This window comes from Danio rerio, chromosome 4, assembly GCF_049306965.1.
Source record: "Danio rerio strain Tuebingen ecotype United States chromosome 4, GRCz12tu, whole genome shotgun sequence".
NCBI classification, from domain to species: Eukaryota; Metazoa; Chordata; class Actinopteri; order Cypriniformes; family Danionidae; genus Danio; species Danio rerio.
The window spans coordinates 4,510,470-4,528,818 of NC_133179.1; the positions used below are offsets into that span (position 1 = coordinate 4,510,470).

Consider the following 18,349-nt stretch of genomic DNA (forward strand, 5'->3'; position numbering starts at 1 on the left):
AAATAAAATTCTAATGTAAATGATTCAAAATACATTCAAACTACATCATATGGTAATATATTATTATATTTCATTATTCAAAATGTGAAAAACCTGCTTATTCTTCAGTCAAACACATCAACCATATTTTAAATGATCTTACAGCTGCTTGTGGGGCTTTAAATGTCACTAAACACAATTAAACACTGTAAATATCATCATTTACCTCTAAAGTCTCCTCATACTGTATTGAGGACTCTACACCAAATCTGGCCAATCAAATGCTTTCTACAGAAAGTCCCTCCCCCAACATACACGCGACAGAGCAGCAGCACAACAAACACACTTTCTGGACTCTCTACTGGAAATATGAGCTCATAAATACCTTTACTGGAGCTGTGAATCCGCCTGGATGTGGAGGAGTGTGTGGAGGAGCGTCAGAAAGAGGAAAGATGTGCAGCAGAAACACAACAGACACACGTGTGTATCTTCACTGCTGCAGAGGAGGAGAGAGAGCAATGCCTGAACACAAACACTACAGCAACATCACTACAAACAAACCCACCGAAACAAAGTCACTTACAGGTGAGTCGCGTTACTCTCCATTTCTGCACTCTGTGTCGCTTTTCTTCGCTGTCGGGCTGTAATATGTGCTGTTGACTGACATTATGAGTCTGTCACTGAGCTGTCATCTGCTGGAGCTCAACTTGACGCCAGTTAAACGGTGTACCTGTGATGATCTGTGGCGCTGTTGTCAAAGGTGTTCAGGCTAAAAGAGCAGCTCGCTGATGCCGCCTAGTGGAGCGGATGGACACTGCGCTTTAATGCGCACACCTACTCCCACACCTTACAGTGACGTCTTACATTGCAAGTCTGATTTATGCAGTCTCAGTTTGCAAATCCAAGTCTGCATCCAGATACTATTGGAGAAAGACTGATCAAATCTGCTTTATTACAGAGCTTACAAGATTTTTTTAATCCACTTGTTGCATCTTAATATAGCAACAGAAATACTTATAATTTAACACTTCATGCACAGCTTAATACAATATATGATTTTTAAAAAGCAGTCATCTTTAAAAGGCATTCATGAAAGGAAATGTGGTCGTGTTTTTGTTGGTATAATTATTACTTGTGTCTGCGTCAGTGAAATCTGTAAGCAATGAAAACATTCTGCATCCCCGATATAAGAGCTCGTCAGATAAATTAAATGTGTTTATTGATGTGTGATGCATTAATTACATACAGGCTAAATGACGATCTAGAGTGAATAACAGCATAATGAGAAAGTCACAAGCTTTAAAGTTCAATATTTTACATTTAATTTGGCAATATTTGATGTCAAGTCTGTAGTCATCAGCTTTTGACAATAGTTTTATATTACATTAATATTTGTTTGATTTTTCCATATTGTTATTCGAGCATTTATCCTGAACTTTTAAATAAAGCGAGCAAAAATAATCACTTATAAATGATCAGATGTTTAAGTGTGCTTTAAAGATTAAACAGTGGTTAAACACACGGACATTGTCAGGAGGGAAATTAACAGGTGAGACCAAAACGACTGGTTGAATACTGGTATAATCTACATCCAGACTGGCAGCTGCTGCTACACAGAAAGTCTCTCCAGCATATAAAAGAAATTACTTTGAAGAGAATTAACAAATAAAACGGCAAATAATTCAGTAAACAGTTGTTTCTAGTCCATCAAGAATAAAGTTGTGCTCAAGAGCTCTCCATGACCTCTGACCTGGCTTGGTAGATCCTGAAAACAGAGATTTGACAGAGACTCTCCGACTGAACACATCACTAAATGAGGTCATGTTTAACTTCATTCACTGATCAAAATCATGCCAAAGATTAAATCAGAGTTCCTGCAGGTTTCACCAAGTCAAATTTAAGACATTTTAATGACCATTATGAATGAAATTGTAGACTTATACAGGGCTAAATGCTGAGGATTTGTCTCTAATATCCCAGTTGGAAAAGATTTTCACTTGCCCTTTAAAAAACGATTATAACGTAAAACATTTAATACAACAATCATAATAATAATTTAATAATACAAATCTAGGTCGGGTCAGTATCCTCAGCAATAAATAAATAACTTATTAGCAAATGTTACTGTAGGGAAAGTAATTAAATGCTATTTTTAAATAAAAAAATTGAAAGTTGTATTGAGATTGTTGGTGATTGTCTGGGTATTAATGGCCAGATTGGGGAGCTATAAATGAACAAGGGAAAATTAAGATCTGTTAAATAAGATTTAAGACCTATAACACAATATTTCAGTTGATTTAAGACTTCTGAAGGTCTAAAACTTTGCTTTTGTGATTTAAGACATTTTAACACTTTTAATACCGCAGACACCTCAACACTTCCTGCTTTCTTTTACACAATAAAATGTTTATGGTTGTCACCATCAGTGGATGAAAATGCAGCTGCGCCACAGGAAGCTGAAATCTCAGTGTTTTGCATTTGCTGTGCTGAAATTCACAAAAATCACCACAATCATTCAAATCAACAGATCTGCAATAGTGTAATTCAGAAACATCACCACAGGAGGGCGACATGTTTAAATTCATTCAATTAGATTTGCAGTTGTGTAATTCACCAAATTCGCAGCGCTGCAATTCAGAAATTTCCACACGAGGCTGAAACTTTCAGTATTTTAAAACAGCAGCAGTGCAGTGCACAAAAATCCCCACAAGAGGGCGAATATTTTAAATTCAGTAAATTCAAGATTTGACAAAGTGTAGTTCAGAGAAATCTCCACATGAGGGCGCAATATTTCCTACATATGTAATATTTGTATATTTGTCTATTATTAGCTCAGATATTCAGTGTGTAATAATGTGTGTATTTGTTTGTCTGCTCTACAGGATCAGTGACGTGTTGTGGACTGTAAGCCTGTTGAACAGAAGCAGAGACGTGTGGACAGACACTGACTGTACTGATGATGATCATCTGCTGCTGCACAGGTGATGTAGATCATGTATGATTGTGTGTGTGTTTGTCTTGCACATGTCGGTTACCATCATTTGCTTTGTGGAGGGTCACTCCTCTACAAAGTAAATGATGGTAACCGAAACGGGTGGGGAAGGGACGAAGGTCCAGAATTTTTATACAGTTCATTTTAAATTTTTTGGCAGGCTGTAAAGTATAACCCCTGCTGGACACGGCTCCGGAAGCTCCAGGGGGAGACCGAACTGGTATCCCCCCTTCTTCAGGCGCGCCTCACACTCACTCACCATTCACACATATCGCAGAGTTCTGGCTGGGACCGATACCAGCAACCCCTGAAGCCGTGGGGCAGCGCTCTTACCACAGAGCCACAGATCTCCTGTCTGAACACCTGCTGGAACTGATGTTTGACTGCTGACCTGTGTGTGAGCTGATTCAATAAAACAAGATACAAGTCAGATGTGAACCCTTGTCTTTATGAGTCTCTTCCTCAAAGAACTTGTGTTCTGTATAATGAGTTGAACATTACCCATAGTGAGGATTGAACCCGGGTCTTCTTGATTATAGCCCAACACTTTATGACCTGAGCCACCAAGTCTGATGTTGGAGGAGATATCTGAATGGGGCTTTATCACAAACTCCATCATGACCAAGGTTTGACACATATTTCTTTGTAATTTGGTCCACAAAACAACCGTTTCCAAAAATCAAGCTCTGTGGTTTAAAGGATGAGCATTCAACTATCATACAGAAGTGTGAAGGATCAAATCCCACTCTTGCTAGAACAAGTCAGATGTGAACTCTTGTCTTTATGAGTCTCTTCCTCAGAGAACTTGTGTTTATTCACTCAATCATCATGAGTTTCACATCATCATCCAGCTTGAGCTCATTATATTCACCATCAGCTTCCATCATCAGGGCAGGACACTGATGGTGAATATAATAAGCTCAAGCTGGACATTAGCCATAGTGAGATTTGAACCCGGGTCTCTTTGATTAAAGTTCAACACTTTATAACATGAGCCACAGAGTCTGGATGGTGAAGAAAATGTTTTAATGGAGCTTTATCTATTTCCTGATTTGAACCGTGATGTGAGATTATTGTCTTTGTAATTTGGCTCACAAAAAATAATACCAATAGTTAACTCCGGTGGCTCAGTGGATGAGTGCTTGACTGCCATACAGAAGACTGAAGGATTGAGTCCCTCACTTGCTACAATTACATCACATCTTTCTCAAAACTCTCAATAAAACCAATTTCCAGCAGTGTAAATTCATCTCTGTCAGTGGCTCAAGTCATAAAGCAATGTGCTTTCATGCAGGAGACCTGGGTTCAAATCTCTCTATTGCTTACTTTACTGTCATTTGCTGGAATTCAGTCAGACAAAGTGGCCCAAGCAGCATGAAAGCAATGATGGGCTAGTGGCTGAACACACAGTCAATGTGAACGAGACTACGGTAGAGGCTTGGGTACGAAACTCACTTTGCTGTGTGGATCAAACCAAAGAAACTGCTGACAGGAAAGTAATCAGTGCAGGATTGAGGAAAACACTTTTGTTTTTTGTATTTAGATCAGCAGTAAAGAGCAGTAACAGGACTCAGATTTGAACCCAGGTATACTGTGAGAACTTCACATCTCAGGCTGTGTGCTCTGACCACTACACCATCAGCACACACACAAACACACACTTCTTTCTCCAGTGTAAGGATGACCACATTTACACATTTTGAAAAAAAAATCTAAATAAACACAAATAATTAATATCAAATGTAAATGATTCAAAATACATTCAAACTACATCATATGCTGATATATTATTATATTTCATTGTTCAAAATGTAAAAAACCTGCTTATTCTTCAGTCAAACACATCAACCATATTTTAAATGATCTTACAGCTGCTTGTGGGGCTTTAAATGTCACTAAACACAATTAAACACTGTAAATATCATCATTTACCTCTAAAGTCTCCTCATACTGTATTGAGGACTCTACACCAAATCTGGCCAATCAGATGCTTTCTACAGAAAGTCCCTCCCCCAACATACACGCGACAGAGCAGCAGCACAACAAACACACTTTCTGGACTCTCTACTGGAAATATGAGCTCATAAATACCTTTACTGGAGCTGTGAATCCGCCTGGATGTGGAGGAGTGTGTGGAGGAGCGTCAGAAAGAGGAAAGATGTGCAGCAGAAACACAACAGACACACGTGTGTATCTTCACTGCTGCAGAGGAGGAGAGAGAGCAATGCCTGAACACAAACACTACAGCAACATCACTACAAACAAACCCACCGAAACAAAGTCACTTACAGGTGAGTCGCGTTACTCTCCATGTCTGCACTTTGTGTCGCTTTTCTTCACTGTCGGGCTGTAATATGTGCTGTTGACTGACATTATGAGTCTGTCACTGAGCTGTCATCTGCTGGAGCTCAACTTGACGCCAGTAAAACGGTGTACCTGTGATGATCTGTGGCGCTGTTGTCAAAGGTGTTCAGGCTAAAAGAGCAGCTCGCTGATGCCGCCTAGTGGAGCGGATGGACACTGCGCTTTAATGCGCACACCTACTCCCACACCTTACAGTGACGTCTTACATTGCAAGTCTGATTTATGCAGTCTCAGTTTGCAAATCCAAGTCTGCATCCAGATACTATTGGAGAAAGACTGATCAAATCTGCTTTATTACAGAGCTTACAAGATTTTTTAATCCACTTGTTGCATCTTAATATAGCAACAGAAATACTTATAATTTAACACTTCATGCACAGCTTAATACAATATATGATTTTTAAAAAGCAGTCATCTTTAAAAGGCATTCATGAAAGGAAATGTGGTTGTGTTTTTGTTGGTATAATTATTACTTGTGTCTGCGTCAGTGAAATCTGTAAGCAATGAAAACATTCTGCATCCCCGATATAAGAGCTCGTCAGATAAATTAAATGTGTTTATTGATGTGTGATGCATTAATTACATACTGACTAAATGACGATCTAGAGTGAATAACAGCATAATGAGAAAGTCACAAGCTTTAAAGTACAATATTTTACATTTGATTTGGCAATATTTTATGTCAAGTCTGTAGTCATCAGCTTTTGACAATAGTTTTATATTACATTAATATTTGTTTGATTTTTCCATATTGTTATTCGAGCATTTATCCTGAAGTTTTAAATAAAGCGAGCAAAATAATCACTTATAAATGATCAGATGTTTAAGTGTGTGCTTTAAAGATTAAACAGTGGTTAAACACACGGACATTGTCAGGAGGGAAATTACCAGGTGAGACCAAAACGACTGGTTGAATACTGGTATAATCTACATCCAGACTGGCAGCTGCTGCTACACAGAAAGTCTCTCCAGCATATAAAAGAAATTACTTTGAAAAGAATTAACAAATAAAACGGCAAATAATTCAGTAAACAGTTGTTTCTAGTCCATCAAGAATAAAGTTCTGCTCAAGAGCTCTCCATGACCTCAAACCTGGCTTGGTAGATCCTGAAAACAGAGATTTGACAGAGACAGAGACTCTCTGACTGAACACATCACTAAATGAGGTCATGTTTAACTTCATTCACTGATCAAAATCATGCCAAAGATTAAATCAGGGTTCCTGCATATTTCATCAAGTCAAATTCAAGACATTTTAATGACCATTATAAATGAAATGTTAGACTTATACAGGGCTAAATGCTGAGGATTTTATTTGAATATCCCAGTTGGAAAAGATTTTCCATTGCCCTTTAAAAACGATTATAACGTAAAACATTTAATACAACAATCTTAATAATAATTTAATAATACAAATCTAGGTCAGGTCAGTATCCTCAGCAATAAATAAATAACTTATTAGCAAATGTTACTGTAGGGAAAGTAATTAAATGCTATTTTTAAATAAAAAAATTGAAAGTTGTATTGAGATTGTTGGTGATTGTCTGGGTATTAATGGCCAGATTGGGAAGCTATAAATGAACAAGGGAAAATTAAGAGCTGTTAAATAAGATTTAAGACCTATAACACAATATTTCAGTTGATTTAAGACTTCTGAAGGTCTAAAACTTTGCTTTTGTGATTTAAGACATTTTAACACTTTTAATACCGCAGACACCTCAACACTTCCTGCTTTCTTTTACACAATAAAATGTTTATGGTTGTCACCATCAGTGGATGAAAATGCAGCTGCGCCACAGGAAGCTGAAATCTCAATGCTTTGCATTTGCTGTGCTGAAATTCACAAAAATCACCACAATCATTCAAATCAACAGATCTGCAAAGGTGTAATTCAGAAATATCTCCACAGGAGGGCGACGTGTTTAAATTCATTCAATTAGATTTGCTGTTGTGTAATTCACCAAAATCACCACACGAGGGCGAATATTTTAAATTCAGTAGATTGAAGTTTTGCAAAGGTGTAATTCAGAAATTCTCCACACGAGGCTGAAACTTTCATTATTTTAGAGCGGCAGCAGTGCAATTCACAAAAATCCCCACAAGAGGGCGAATATTTCAAATTCAGTAAATTCAAGATTTGCAAAAGTGTAGTTCAGAGAAATCTCCACAGGAGGGCACAATATTTGATACTGATCTAATATTTGTCTATTTTTAGATCAGATATTCAGTGTGTGTAATAATGTGTGTATTTGTTTGTCTGCTCTACAGGATCAGTGAAGTGTTGTGGACTGTAAGCCTGTTGAACAGAAGCAGAGACGTGTGGACAGACACTGACTGTACTGATGATGATCATCTGCTGCTGCACAGGTGATGTAGATCATGTGTGTGATTGTGTGTGTGTTTGTCTTGCACATGTCGGTTACCATCATTTGCTTTGTGGAGGGTCACTCCTCTAGAAAGTAAATGATGGTAACCGAAACGGGTGGGGAAGGGACGAAGGTCCAGAATTTTTATACAGTTCATTTTAAATTTTTTGGCAGGCTGTAAAGTATAACCCCTGCTGGACACGGCTCCGGAAGCTCCAGGGGGAGACCGAACTGGTATCCCCCCTTCTTCAGGCGCGCCTCACACTCACTCACCATTCACACATATCGCAGAGTTCTGGCTGGGACCGATACCAGCAACCCCTGAAGCCGTGGGGCAGCGCTCTTACCACAGAGCCACAGATCTCCTGTCTGAACACCTGCTGGAACTGATGTTTGACTTGTTCTGAGCTGTGATTTTAATAAAAAACATAGTAAAGTAACCGTGTTGTGAACCCATGTCTTCATTGTCATCTTATTCTCAGAGAGCACATGCTTGTCCACTCACCCACAATTAATTCACTCTCTACTGTGGCATTTATGTGATTTTGTTGCATGTGATGATCACAATTTAACATAATTGTTAGTTGGATTCGAACTAAAGACGTCACGATTTAAATCACAGCTCATTACTACTTGCACCACTGAGTCTGTGTAGCTACATGCTGTCTAATTGATTGTAGCATCATGTAGTAATTTTTGTAAACTACATTGCTACAAATTTACTTTATTGCGCCCTCCTGTGGCGATTTTTGTAAACTACATCACTACAAATTTACATCATTGCGCCCTCCTGTGGTGAATTTTCCCAAACTACATCAAAACAAATTGACTAATGCGCCCTCCTGTGGCAATTTTTGCTAACTACATCGCAACAAATTGACTTCATTGCACCTTCCTGTGGTGATTTTTGTAAACTACATCACAAATTGACTTCACTGCGCCCTCATGTGGTGATTTTTGTGAACTGCTTTGCTACAAATTGACATCATTGCGCCCTCCTGTGGTGATTTGTTAAGGACATTGACTTTATTAACCCTTAATTTAATATGCCCTCCTGTGGTGATTTTTAAGTACATTGACTTTGTTGATACCTAATTTAATATGCCCTCCTGTGGTAATTTTTGTGAATTGCATTGCTACAAATTGACGTCATTGCGCCCTCCTGTGGTGATTTTTAAGTACATTGACTTTATTGACCCTTAATTTAATATATCCTCCTGTGGTGATTTTTGTGAACTACATCACAAAAAAATCCTTTATTAATCTTTCACATTGTGCCCTCCTGTGTGGTTTGTTTGTGAACTACATCACTTAAAATTTACTTTAATGATCCTTAATGCATCATTTACTCCTGTGTGGATTTTTATTAACTACACCACTAAAAATTTACTTGAAATTGTGGACATTTGCATGACAAAACCTCACTATGTCTAGTAGTATGTCTATTAGTACTTCTGCTTGAGTAACTTGATTAAAAATGTCAATTACTCAAAAAACTGACCCATAACCAGTATTTAATGATCTTTATTAACCCTTTACATGTCAAATCCAAATAAAATAACTTATTAATTAAAGCAAATACCTTTGATAAGAGTTAAAAACAGAGCACAAACCTGCATGGATGTTCAATCCTGAAGATCTTGATTTTCCCAGGTGTTTTCAATCAGGTTGTAGTTAAACTCAGGAAAGCGGAGCAGGATTAGACACACCTCCTCATTTTGAATCCTACTGCTTTTCCATATTTTAATGATACACTTATTGTCCACAAGGAAGAGAAATCTTGATCTCAGTAAGCTTACGGGAAACATAAGGTCTCATTTTGGTGAGAATGACACAGGATAGCATCATGACTGCATGAAAAGAGATTTGTGAGAGTTAGCAGAATCAAAGGTGTCAGATAAAACACGAAAAACATTTGTGTTGACTGAGCTGGATAGCATCAATATAGACTTTCAGTTTGACACAGTTCGTATTAAGTTGAACACTGACACATGCTGACTGTTGATTAGGTGCAGGTGATGAGTATACAATTAGCTGTCTGGTCATATAGTAAATGAAAGACATTAAATATAGTGATTTTAAGTTATAATTGGTTGCAGATCTGTTTGTCATTGTGTTTAGAGTTAGTTATGTAGTGCTACACTAAGTCTGTGTTCAATCCCATGATTGATGAAATTTGAAGTGGATTTTGATAAATTAAGTTCAAAGTAAAAACATTCAATTTAATCTTAAAGTCTTTTAGACATTTGAGAAATAAAGTTTGTCATGCTCTGTGGCTCTGAGGATAGTTGTTTGTGCTCTGGTGGTGAACTGTTTGGGATCAAATCCCACTGTTATCAAAATTCAAGTTTACCAAGTAATGCAGACCTCAAAAAAGTTTAAAAGCCCATTTAAAACGTGCTTATGTTGGTTTGGATGGCACAGTGGATAATGGTTTGCTTTGTGAAACTATTGGGTTTGAATTCCGCAATCAGTAAAGTGCTTACTAGGTAATTCAGGTCCAAAAAGACCAAAACTCAACTTAAAACAATCTAGCACCACTTTAGATTGTGTTGCAGTGGGTAGTTTTGTTTGTTTTTGGTCTGCCTTAAAATCCCACAAACACCAGAATTCATATTTACTAAGTAATTCAGATTCAACAAGGTTTAAAACAAAGACTTAATCACATTCCCTTGAGTTAATGTTAAGTTAATCAGTTCCAAAAAAAGTCACTCCATATAAATCATCCTTGTGTTGTTCCAGATTCTGTCGCAGCAAGTAGAGAATTCCTATTAGTGTTAAGGAACTTCAGGGTTTAAATCCCACAAATCAACAAAGTCAAAAGTTTGTATCCCGCTGTTGCTTGCTCAATTCAGACCACTCTTGAGTGAGTAGTCATTTATAATATGTAAATTGTTACAAGTTATAATAATAATAATAATAATAATAATAATAATAATAATAAAAAAATAAATAAACTACCATTCCGTGCTTACGCGGCACCTGATATAAATCCTTTGATTGTTAAACATGAAGTCCAGGGTTTAGAGTAATACTTAATCATGAAGAGTACAAAAATCACATTTAACCTTTTATTTTGCAAACAAAGACACCTGGCACATTTATACTACACAAAAACATTAACCACTCCAGGAGCCCTCCAACACTACATTTTCATGTATTAATTACAACTGATGTCCATCACCTCATTTAAAAAGACATGCAAAATGTGAAGTGCTAGTAAAGGCTCTATGAAGATGGTTTAAAGCACAGATTAACCAAACAATCAGTCCAAGCTGATACCACCATCAGATGGATACAAGAGCAGCAGACAGAGGCTGCTCAGGAATAAGTCAAAGGTGAATTAAGGTCAGCTGTTGAAGGACTCCATGCCAGTGTTACTCCTTCACCTCAGATCCAGAGACCTAATAATAAAAAGAAACATTGTTGTGGTTAAAGTCATTACCATAGTTAACATACAAGAAAATTGGGCAAATAAACAATTAATTTCAATAAATCAATTGAAAATCGACATTAAAGAAAATGTTATAATTAAAGATTAAAAAGGTGCAATTGTATAAAGGGAGCTGACTAAAATAACTTTAAATTACCCATTATTGAGACGAATGTGTTAGTCATCACTGCCTGGACATGTTAAAACTTAACATGTCAAAAGGAAGACAGATTTAAGAGCACTAATTATTTACAAGGTTTCTTAGTGTTGTACTACTAAAAACCCATGAGCTTCTTCCAACTCATCCAGGAAGACTAAAATAAGCACTTTAATGCACTTACAATACACACTTGGCAGATCTGTATACTACACACTCAAAACACTACATATTTGCACATCTTAAAACTGATGTCTATCACCTCATTTAAAGTCTACGAGACGTTAAAATGACATGCACAACTTCAAATGCTAATAAAGTCCCAGTGAAAATGTTGAAAAACAGATTTAACCAAAGAATCAGTCAGAGCTGATACCACCATCAGATAGATCAAATAGCAGCAGACGGTTAGGGATAAAGTCTAGAGGTGAATAAAGTTAGGCTGTTCAGGGACTTGCTACAATCACTCCTGCAGTTCTGATCCAGTGACCTAATTAAATAGAACAGTGAGAAAACAGTCATGCTTGGTTAACACGTCAGTAAATGGGGCAAAAAATAAACAGTTTTTCAAAATAACTAAACTAATAACAGTGTATTTCTGATGGGAGTACTGATACATTCAAATAATTAATAGAAAACTAGTTTTCCTTGTTAGAAATTATGCTTAAAGCTTAAAAAGTGAATTAATCATGAATAAAAATAGGATGTGGGAACATTAACTGGAAAAATTTAATATAGGGTATATTGCACTATAATAAACAATGTAGAAATTGAACCAAAAAAAATGCTAGAAACCATTTAAAGTAACTTATGAAAATGGCCTAAAATAAACATCTGTCTCTCTATGGCTTCGTTACAGGTATTAATTTGACATGTTAAAACCTATATGAAGAGTGATAGAAGTACTGATGATTGTTTGCAAGGCTTATAGTGGTGTTGTACAACTAATAAAAAATAAAATAAAAAAAAACCCACAACAGTTTTTTAGTGCAATAATGATATATGCACTAAAATTAATCAATACCAATCACTTGTATGTTTCAATTTTACAAAATGTAACTTTAAACGTACTAAATCAGCACACATCTCTTGCACATCTTACCTCTTGTCCGTGTCTTCAGGCAAGACGCTAGCCTGCGTGTGGCATTTATTCCCTTGCAGGTGTCCCCATTAATCACATGTCAGCCAATAGCATTTCAGCTTGCAAATTATGCCCGCCCTACACTAGAAACAAGCTGCACTGATTAGTTAGCGGAAATTTCCACTGTCGTGGCCGAGCTTGTCACGTCTTTGTCGGAAACAATTAAATGTAACATCCTAGTCTACAACCATTTAAACATTTACTTGCATTTTCAATACATTTATTCACTATTATTATACACAAAATATTCCTAAAATGAATGTTCATATGTGCACATATACTGATTTAATAATAAAATAACCTGACGCAGCTATTTGTTAATTAAAAAGACACAACTGCAAAGTATGAAAAGCATAATTATAAATTAGATCTGCACATTTAAAAACAATAGATACATTTGCAGTTGCAAGAAAGTTCATGTGTGACCATGTATTACTACTTTTTCTGAATTATGCAGTTTTATTCTGCATCAGCTGTATAATAACACATCCTTGCATCTTAATCATAAAGAAATATATTCATTCATTAATTTTCTTGTCGGCTTGAAAGAAGAGCAAACTGTGCATAATTATCTACCTTTCAAGTAGTAGGAGTGTTTTATTTACTCGCCCTCGCCTCCTTCGCCATAGTATTCTACTGTGACCGCGTATAAGAGATAAATGACGTCAGTAAATAATAACGGTTATGATTATTACTGAACCGATATCGAATTGTTCTCGTCTGCATCGCGGTGCACCGAAAAAACAATTAATTTTGACATCCCTACTTTATATATATATATATATATATATATATATATATATATATATATATAYAATAACAATGATGTCATTAAATCACATCTTGAAATTTTTACATTTTTCAGAACTGTATATATATATATATATATATATATATATATATATATATATATATATATATATATATATATATATATATATATATATAATGTTTTGACCTGGTAAGTCTGGCCACTCCCACCCACAGTCTTCGTTCTTCATCGGGGCTTTTGTTGTATCAGCCACGCTGTGAATTGGCTGTGCTTTTTCGTACAGTGCACCTGCGCTATGTAATGGCCTACCCATCAGCATCAGGAATGTCGCTTCTCTGGACTGTTTTAAGAAACTTCTCAAGACTCACCTTTTTACCGTTGCTTTTTCTTTAGATTGATTATTTTTGTTAATTGTATTATCCAATTGTATTGAATTGTTTATATGTTATTGTTTTATCGTGGTCTTTTTTATTGTTTTAATTGTTCTGCTTTGTTTGCCTTGTATGTTTTGCTTTGGGTCTAAGAAATTAAAGTGCACTATAAATAAAATGTATTGTTATTAATATTATGAACGTGTCTATGAGCATTCATTTAAACCATATTCTCTGTTTGATAAACAGGGAAATTTGCACGTTGAATATCTCACTAAAAACACAGGTATTAATAGTTTATATTGTGAATCAGTGTGTTATATTTTAACTTTTCTGACATTAAAGCATTTACGACAGTGAAATGGGTCCAATAAGAGCATTTTGTTTCTCAAGTGGGCAGAGCAATATTAAGCTTTCCTCTATCTTCTACTATATTTTCTCTGTCTCGGCTGTGAATGACCTGAGCTCTTGATGGAGGAGCTGAACACGCAGCAACATCGAAGGCTCGGGTTTTGAAGAGTCTAGAGAAAAAAAAAAAAAAAAGAGTCTCTTATCCATAACTCACAGTAGGTGGCGGTAATGCTCTGTTCAGAATACGAACCGCCATTAAACTACAGGAAGAAGAAGAAGAAGTGGGCAGGGCTATTTTACAAGCTGTAATGCTATTGGCTGACAATGTGACACCTGCAGGGTATAAAATGCCACAGACATGCAGGCACTGGCCTTTTGTGAAGATGTGGACTTGAGGTAAGATGCTAAGGTTTGTTACGTTAAAAAAAAAAATTAATACTCAAACAAACAAGTGAATTGTTTTAGTGTGACTTGAAGTAATTATTATCATCCTGGAAAAAATAGTGTTCTAATGTTTTTTTTTTTTACTAGTACAATACAGTAAGTAACATTGTGAACAGTCACCATTACGTTTTAATTGTATCTTTGTGTCTTTAGACGTGCAATTGGTTTTAATATTCAAAAATGTATAAAAAGCCATAGATTTAAATGAAACCACAATTCCCATTATAATCACAACTAACTTGTTTTTGTATTTCCTTTTAGTTAAATCCCATTTTAGTTCATTTTGTTCTTTTTATGATAGTCCATAATGAGAAAATTGGTATTTGGATCTGCTTGTTTGTGCATTTCAGAGTTGTCTTTGTCTTAATTTCACTTTATGAAAGCTTGATTTGTATAGGTATTGTGTATGTTGGCCCCATTTACTGATGTTAACTGCAGGATTGGTGAAAACTTGTTTTTCTGAGTCTGACTACTGTCTTTTATTAGATCTCTGGATCAAAGCTGCAGGAGAAGCAATTTGATTCTGGCATGGAGTTCTTCTACAGCTGACTTATTCACCTGACTCATTTCTGAACATCTGTTGATCTTCAATCCTTCTAATAATGCCGCTGTCAACACTTAACATTTTGCAAGTCTTTTAAAGCCTTGTAGTCTTCTAACGAGGTGGTTATGGCCCTTTAAGTTTTTTTTTTGGCAAAATGTTTAGTGTTTGAGGCATCATTGAGTGGTTAAAGTTTGTTTTGGATGCATAAAATGTGCCCAGTCTGTATAATAGTGCAAAATAAAATTAAATGTGTTTGTGTGGTTTATGATTTTCAACTGAATTATAATTTAAAAAAAGTGCTTCTAGCAATTATCTAAAACTTGAGGTCTGCAGCTCTGCACAATTAGCTCAATCCACCTCCAACTAACCTGCTTTTAATCTGCAGCTGTTTCTAACTCCTTGATTAGTTGAAGCAGCTGTGTTTGATTAGGGTGGAAGCAAAACTGCAGAGCTGCATCTCCAGCAAGAGAGTTGGCACTTACCTACAGATTTTTCATGTTTTGAGAATTTATTTTATCAGGATATAAACTAGTTTCTGTCTTTGCTGAACTAAAAACAAACACTTTTTGTGCAAAAAAATCATAGTGACTAATCATATCCCAAAGCTTATTTTAGCTGCTCATGTGGTTTTTCACAATCTGGCTGGTTTAAGCATATTGAAGGTCTTGAGCTGATGGCTGAAAATGGCAGAATGGAATCCTGCTGAACCACAAATTTGGATTGAGCTGGCTAGGTTTTCATTTTAAAGTATTGTTTTTTTTTTTTTTTTTTTTTGTGACTAATTTCTAGTTTTTTTTTTCCTAGTGTAATCTGCCCTATCTATTTCACTTATGTATAATCTTTAGCTTTTATATATATATATATATATATATATATATATATATATATATATATATATATATATATATATATATATATATATATATATATATTAGCACCTTCTCCCATTGACCTGATTGGCAGTTAATTAGTGCAGTGTAATTGGCTTCTCTCAATTAGCGCAATCTCCTATTTACTATAGTCTTTTAAATAGCTGCTCTGACTAAGCTAAAGTGGCACTTAAACTTGGAACTTCTGGATCATGTCCTGATGTGCAGACCACTGAGCTACTGGTGTGCTTATATAAACTATTGATTTTTTTAAATTATTTTGTAACTGTGTATTTTTTTTCCTTAGTAAAACCACTAGGAAGTTATTAAAAGCAGAAATCGAACCTGCAATTTTTAAATCATGGGCCTGTTGTTGTCCATTGACCCATCAGTGTTTATGCAATTTTTTTTTGTAGATAATGTTTACAATTTAACAATTGATAGTTGGATTCAAACACAAGACACCATGATTTAAACCACAGCTCATTATTACTTGCTCCATTGAGCTTGCAGAACTATGGCTTGCATGAGTTTCATGAGTCTAAGGGCGTACTCGCACTTATCTGGACCGTGCCCAGGCCTTTTTCCCGGACAGTTTGAGAAGTGTTAGTGCTCTGAATCGGGCTCAGGCACAGTTAACTTGGGCTCAGTACGCTACGCTTGTAGCTTGAGTGCAAAGCGCGCCTGAGCCCAAAACTGTAGACGAGACATAATTTTTAACAACTGTACATAGTGACTACACCTTTATTGACTAATGATTACCAAGGCACCCTCCTGTGGTGGTTTTTGTGAATTACACCACTACAAATTGACTATTGCGCCCTCCTGTGGTGATTTTTGTCAACTAAATTGACTTAACTGACCTTTAATGTAGTGTGCCCACCTGTGTGAATTTTTGTGAACTACATTGCTACAAATAAACTTTATTGCATCCTCCTGTGTTGATTTTTGTGAACTACATCCCTACAAATTTACATTATTGCGCCCCCCTGTGGCGAATTTTCTTAACTACATTTCTAAAATGTACATTATTGCGCCCTCCTGTGGTGAATTTTGTTAACTACATTTCTAAAATGTACATTATTGCGCCCTCCTGTGGTGGTTTTTGTTACCAACATTGACTTTACTGATCCTTAATGTAGCGCACCCTCCTGTGTTGATTTTTGTGAACTACATCCCTACATTATTGCGCCCTCCTGTGGTGAATTTTGTTAACTACATTTCTAAAATGTACATTATTGCGCCCTCCTGTGGTGAATTTTGTTAACTTCATTTCTAAAATGTTCATTATTGCGCCCTCCTGTTGTGATTTTTGTGAACTACATCCCTACAAATTGACCTTATTGCGCCCTCCTGTGGTGAACTGCGAACTAGAATGCTACAAATTCTTTAGTGCGCCTTCCTGTGGTATTTTTTGTGAACTACATTGCAACAAATTAACTTTATTGCACCCTCCTGTGTTGAATTTTGATAACAACACTGCTACAAATTAACTTTATTGCGCCCTCCTGTGTTGATTTTTGTGAACAACACTGCTACAAATTGACTTTATTGTGCCCTCCTGTGTTGATTTTTGTGAACTACACTGCTACAAATTAACTTTTTTGCGCCCTCCTGTGTTGATTTTTGTGAACTACACTGCTAAAAATCGACTTTATTGTGCCCTCCTGTGGTGCTTTTTGTTAACTACATTGGCTGCGCTCAAAACCGCATACTCAATGAGTAGGTACTCAATTTCAAAAAGTACTTACTTAACGAGGACTAAAAGAGTAGGCAACAGCCAAATCTCGTTGAGTATGAATAGGATTGTACCTCATCCGCCATGTTTAAGTTATAATATGACTGACGTTAAAAGCGCAAAAACTTCAAAGAAATATCAGGTTTAATAAATCTTAATTTAAAACAATATATTTATTTTTAAAAAGTTCACATGAACTTATTGTTGTCTTTATTGTTTGTATAACATTTTTCATCCTCAAGTAACCGGCTTAAATCTCGTTTGTTTTCCTGACTTGTTCATTATTCAACGCACATATTTAACCTTGTCATTGTGCATTTGTGTGCATATAATCTCATATAATACAAGAAACCCATTACATTTACGTCATTTTTGTTAATTGTGAACAATACAATCATGTTTTTCAGATTCTGTAAAAAAATGATAAGTTATTTTATTATTAACAATTATAACAATCATTTAATAATAAATAAGATCGCATCACTTGACAAATCTACCTAATAGTTTTCAATGCCTTTTACTTATATATATATATAGTTCAGATGCATAAAAACCTTCCCTTCTAAAATGAGCATTTTTACTCAGCCTCCAATATTTTTGTAGTTATGTCACTGTAAAGGCAATGCAAAGAACTTTTTTTTTTTTTGTCATGAAAGTAAATTTACTGAACATACACATCGGAGCTTGCAATATTTTAGAACCCATGGCATTATTATACAAACACAGTGCGACATAAATCATATGTTCTGTAAAACAGTTAGCTACTGCAGCTGTAACTTACACTGCATAATGTATCGATTTTTATTTTATTGTTATTTTAATGCTGCT

General features: G+C 35.8%; 1 protein-coding gene and 3 long non-coding RNA genes across 6 annotated transcripts in view; 3 read left to right on the forward strand and 1 right to left on the reverse strand.

Annotated features, from left to right (window-relative positions):
• The window catches only part of asb15b (ankyrin repeat and SOCS box containing 15b), a 33,050-nt gene extending 32,274 nt beyond the window's left edge, over positions 1-776 (reverse strand). For all 3 annotated transcript variants that reach the window (XM_073946646.1, XM_073946639.1, XM_073946644.1), the window contains exons 1-2: positions 563-776; positions 365-475 (exon numbers count right to left, since the gene is read on the reverse strand). The gene's annotated coding sequence lies outside the window, so the exon portion shown is untranslated. The remainder of the gene's footprint in view (positions 1-364; positions 476-562) is intronic.
• LOC110437805 (uncharacterized) lies at positions 283-3,405 on the forward strand. Its single transcript, XR_223384.6, has 3 exons — positions 283-564; positions 2,862-2,960; positions 3,132-3,405. It is a non-coding gene; the product is annotated as an uncharacterized lncRNA (long non-coding RNA).
• Positions 3,406-4,980: 1,575 nt separating this feature from the next.
• LOC110439420 (uncharacterized) lies at positions 4,981-8,141 on the forward strand. The gene is made up of 3 exons (XR_002458315.3): positions 4,981-5,262; positions 7,604-7,702; positions 7,876-8,141. It is a non-coding gene; the product is annotated as an uncharacterized lncRNA (long non-coding RNA).
• A 6,150-nt stretch (positions 8,142-14,291) lies between these two features.
• On the forward strand, positions 14,292-15,176 carry LOC141381974 (uncharacterized). The gene is made up of 2 exons (XR_012402920.1): positions 14,292-14,322; positions 14,857-15,176. It is a non-coding gene; the product is annotated as an uncharacterized lncRNA (long non-coding RNA).
• The last annotated feature ends 3,173 nt before the right edge of the window (positions 15,177-18,349 follow it).